At 41.3% G+C, this 5,430-nt stretch overlaps 1 non-coding gene across 1 annotated transcript; it reads right to left on the reverse strand.

The window, feature by feature from the left end:
• Nucleotides 1–491: 491 nt before the first annotated feature.
• LOC141683877 (small nucleolar RNA R71) lies at nucleotides 492–598 on the reverse strand. The gene has a single exon (XR_012560475.1). It is a non-coding gene; the product is annotated as a small nucleolar RNA R71 (small nucleolar RNA).
• Nucleotides 599–5,430: the final 4,832 nt, after the last annotated feature.

Consider the following 5,430-nt stretch of genomic DNA (forward strand, 5'->3'; position numbering starts at 1 on the left):
TCTCGTAAGAGAACACTGGATCAAGCTGAGGAAGAAGTTGTAGTAGAGGAGAAAGTTGAAGAAGATATCTTAGTTGAGAAAGAAGAAGAAGTTCTTATTACAATGGGAGAACCAGAAGCGAATCCAAAGGCTTTGATGGACTAGTCTCAACCGAAGATCAATGATATTCATTCTAGCATTGTTCGACCAGCCATCTCGGCTAATACCTTTGAGATCAAGTCGAGCACGATTCAGATGATACAGAATTCAGTTCAGTTTGGGGGTTCTCCGACAGAAGACCCCAACATGCGGATCAGAGATTTTATCGAGATCTGCGACACTTTCAAGTTCAATGGAGTTTCTGAAGACGCAATTAAGTTCAGGCTTTTCCCATTCTCTCTGCGAGATAAAACTAAGTGCTGGTTATATTCTCTACCACCAAGGTCTATCACCAAACGGGAGGATCTTGCTCAAAAGTTCTAACTAAATTATTTCCTATGGCGAAGACAGCTACAATCAGAAATGCACTTACTCAATTTGCTCAGCAATCTGGAGAATCTTTATGTGAGACTTGGGATCAATATAAGGAGATGCTTAGGAAGTGTCCTCATTATAGGATGCCTAACTGGATGATCATTAACTGTTTCTATAATGGTTTGGGTGCTACTTCTAGACCCATGTGATGCATCATCAGGAGGAGCCTTGTGGGATAAAAGCTATGATGAAGCCTATGAATTGATTAAATTGATGGCTGCTAATGAATACCAGAATCCTACTTAGAGACTATCTCAGGGCAAGGTAGCAGGAATTTTGGAGTTGGATGCAGCTACTGCTATAGCTGCTCAACTTAAGGCTTTGACGGTGAAGGTGGATTCTCTGTCTAATTATGGAGTTAATCAGATCACTAGTGTCTATGAGCTTTGTGCTGGTGCCCATTAGACTAATTAGTGTGCCATTTATGGTGAATTAGCTCAGTTCGTGAGGAACTTCAGAGGTCGCAGCAACCTGTACCAGCCACCTATCATCCTAACAACCGCAATCATCCTAACTTTAGCTGGAGCAACACTCAGAATGTGGTTCAGTAGCCTTACCAGCAGTATCCAGCAAAGCAGTACAACCCCCCTAGTTTCTCGTAACCGCAATATGCACCAAGGTAATAACTCCAGCTGCAACAGTCTAATAAAAAAATCTGAAATGAAAGAGTTAAGGCTCATATGCAAGAGCCAAGATATATCTATCAAGACCTTGGAAAATCAAATTAGGAAAATTGCCAATGCCTTGTTAAATTGTCAACCTGGTACACTTCCTAGTGACACTGAAATATCAAGAAAGAGGGAAGCTAATGAGTAGGTAAAAGCAATTACATTAAGGTTTGGGAAGGTTGAAAATCCCGAACACTCTCAAGTTTTGGATAAAGAAGTTGTAGCTGAGGAAGAAGTGCAGAAGGAAGTTAAAGTGGAACCAAGGAAGACTGCTGTTGAACACACTCCTCCTGAGGGTAATACATGGGAGAAACAGATCTATCCTCCACCTTCCTTTCCTAAGAGGCTGCAGAAGAAAAAGCTGGATAAGCAGTTTGAGAAGTTACTAGAGGTGTTCAAGAAACTTCATATCAATATACCTTTCGCTGAAGCTCTTGAACAGATGCCTAGTTATGTGAAATTTATGAAAGGTATACTTTCTTGGAAAGTAAAGCTTGATAACTTAGAGACCATTGCTCTGACGGAGGAATGCAGTGCTGCAACAGAAGTTGCCTCCGAAGCTTAAGGATCCTGGAAGCTTCACTAGTCCTTGTACCATTAGAAAAGTGTCATTTGACAAATACTTATATGACTTGGGAGCTAGCATCAATCTGATCAATATTCAAGAAGTTGATCCAAAACCTTCCTATATGACTCTGTAGCTGGCTAATTGTTTTATTATATATCCACCGGGTATTGTTGAGGATGTTTTGGTCAAGGTGGATAAACTCATCTTTCCTGCTGATTTTATAATTCTTGATTTCAAGGATGATAAGAAGATTCCCATAATCTTAGCAAGACCTTTCTTGGCTACTGACCGAACCTTGATAGATGTGCAAAAGGGTGAGCTCACCATGTGAGTGCTGGATCAGGATGTAACTTTTAATGTGTTCAATGCCATGAAATTCCGTACGGAAAATGAGGAGTGCTTAAAGGTGGAGTTGGTCGATTCTGTGGTTACTTCAAAACTTGATCAATTGCTAAGGTCGGATGCCTTAGAAAAGGCCTCGTTGAGGAATTCAGATAGTGAAGATGATGAAGGTGATAAGCAATTACAATATCTGAATGCTTCTCCCTGGAAGAGGAAGATGGATATGCCTTTTGAATCTCTTAGAATGGAGGTCCTGAACAAATCTCCCAAGTGCCTCAAGCCATCTATTGAGGAAGCTCCTACACTTGAGCTTAAACCATTACCTGAACACTTACGGTATGTTTTTTTAGGTGATGCATCTACTTTGCCTATTATTATTGCATCTGACCTTTCAGGTAGTGATGAGGAAAAACTCTTAAGAATTCTGAGAGAATTCAAATCGGCAATTGGGTGGACGATAGCAGATATTAAGGGAATGAGCCCTTCTTATTGTATGCATAAAATTATGCTAGAGGAAGGTAGCAAGCCTAATTTTGAGCAATAAAGAAGGCTAAATCCGATCATGAAAGAAGTTGTGAAGAAGGAAATTCTCAAATGGCTGGATGCAGAAATCATCTATCCCATTTCTGACAGTTCTTGGGTGAGTCCAGTCTAGTGTGTACCAAAGAAAGGAGGTATCACCGTTATTGGTAATGAGAATAATGAGCTCATTCTTACTCGAACAGTCACGGGGTGGAGAGTTTGCATGGATTACAGGAAGCTGAACAAGGCCATGAGAAAGGATCACTTCCCGCTGCCTTTTATTGATCAAATGCTTGACAGATTGGCTGGGCATGAGTACTACTGTCTTCTGGATGGCTATTCGGGCTATAATCAGATTTGCATTGCTCCGGAAGATCGGGAAAAGACTACTTTCACTAGTCCATTTGGTACTTTCGCCTTTTTAAGAGTTTCTTTTGGTTTGTGTGGGCACCGGCCACATTTCAGAGATACATGATGGCTATTTTCTCTGACATGATTGGTTAGAATGTGGAGGTGTTCATGGATGATTCATTTGATGAGTGCTTGCAGAATCTTGGCGACATTTTTAAAAGGTGTGTTGAGACCAATTTGGTTCTCAACTGGGAGAAATGTCACTTTATGGTGCGATAGGGCATTATTCTTGGTCACAAGGTCTCTAGTAAGGGTCTTGAGGTGGACAAAGCCAAGGTGGGGGTCATTAAAAATCTTCCTCCACCAATTTATGTTAAGGGAGTTCGCAACTTTCTTGGTCATGCGGGTTTCTATAGGCGTTTTATCAAGCACTTCTCAAAAATTTCTAAACCTTTGTGCAATCTTCTGAAGAAGGATGTCCTGTTCAAGTTTGATGTTGAGTGCCTAGCTGCTTTTTAGTTGTTGAAGAAGAGTTTGATCACGACACCTGTCATAACTGCACCTGATTGGAATGAACCTTTTGAGATGATGTGCGATGCAAGTGACTCTGCGGTTTGAGCCGTTCTTGGGCAGAGAAAGAACAACATATTTCATGTGGTCTACTATGCTAGTAAGACCCTCAATGGTGCTCAACTGAATTATACTACTACTGATAAAGAACTTCTGGCCATTGTCTACGATTTTGAGAAATTTCGCTCTTATTTGCTTGGGACGAAGGTGATAGTTTTTACTGATCACACTACAATTCAATATCTCGTCTCGAAGAAGGACTCGAAGCCTTGATTGATTAGATGGGTTCTTTTTCTTCAGGATTTGAATTAGAGATTAAGGACATAAAAGGTATTGAGAATCAAGTTGCTGATCATCTCTCACGTTCGGAAGATCCAAATGCAACTTCACAGGATAAGACATTGATAAATGAGTCTTTTCCCGATGAGCAGCTGTTTGGAGTGCAAGAGGCAGAACTGTGGTTTACAGACATTGTGAACTACCTTGTGAGTAATATCATGCCTCCCGACTTGTCGTACGCTCCAAGGAAGAAGTTTCTTCATGAGGTGAAGTTGTACATGTGGGATTAACCATATGTGTTCAGGAAAGGAGCTGACCAAATCATCAAGAGATGTATTCCGTACAGCGAAATGGGGGGAATCTTGCGAGATTGTCATTCGACTGTTTATGGAGGCCACTATAGGTTGAAGTTGTAATAATCGGTATATCTTGCTGGCGGTCGATTATGTGTCGAAATGGGTTGAAGTCAAGGCTTTGCCGATAAATGATGCGAAAGTAGTGCTTAACTTTCTTCAGAAGCACATATTCACATGATTTGGGACTCCAAGAGTCATAATCAGTGATAAGGGATCGCATTTTTGCAATCGAAAGTTTACTTCCATGATGAAAAGGTATAATGTGAATCATTGCATTGCTACAGCCTACCATCCTCAGACTAATGGTCAAGCTGAGGTGTCGAACAGGGAGATTAAATGTATTCTAGAGAAAGTTGTGTGTCCATCGAGGAAGGATTGGTCTTTGAAGCTTGATGAAGTTGTTTTGGTATATCGAACAACATACAAGACTTCGTTGAGAATGTCGTCGTTTCAGTTGGTTTATGGTTAGGGGTGTCATTTCCCTGTGGAGCTCGAGCATAAATTGTATTGGGCTTTGAAGAAGTTGAACCTTAAGTTGGATGCAGCTGGTAAGAAAAGAATGCTTCAATTGAATGAACTCGATGAATTTTGGCTTCAAGTGTATGAAAACAACAAAATGTACAAGGAGAAAGTCAAGAGGTAGCATGAAAGGGGTCTAGTTCTCAAGTCATTTGTGCTGGGAGAATAAGTTTTGTTGTTCAACTCTCGTCTCCGTCTTTTTCCTGGAAAACTGAAGTCGAGATGGTCCGGGCCTTTCATAATCAAAACTGTGTTTCTACATAGAGCTGTGGAGATTTTTGAGAATGATCTAGGCCAAGCATTCAAGGTAAATGGTCAGAGGTTGAAGCACTACTATGGGGATACGGAAAACTGTGAGGTGATTTGTTCCGTTTTATTGTCTATATGATCTCAAGTTTCTACATCAAGCTAACGACATAAACCAAGCGCTTCTTGGGAGGCAACCCAATTGTACATTAATAGATAGAGGAAGCAAAAAGAAAAGAGAAAAATACAAAAAACATCAGAAAAATAAAAAAAATTTGGGGCCAACTACAGTAGCACGGCGCGCCCGCGCTGAGGAGGGGTCGGCCGCACTGTTTTTCCAGTAACTGGGCGCGCCTGCAATGACCTGGCGCGCAGCCACACTGAATTGATAGGAACTGGGCACGCCCATGCCGAGGTAGCGCGCGGCCGCGCTGGGCCCCCATTTCAGAAAAAAAAATATATAAGGCAGAAAGAAGAGAAAAATCAGGGTATTTCA

This window comes from Apium graveolens, chromosome 1 (assembly GCF_009905375.1).
Source record: "Apium graveolens cultivar Ventura chromosome 1, ASM990537v1, whole genome shotgun sequence".
NCBI lineage: Eukaryota > Viridiplantae > Streptophyta > Magnoliopsida > Apiales > Apiaceae > Apium > Apium graveolens.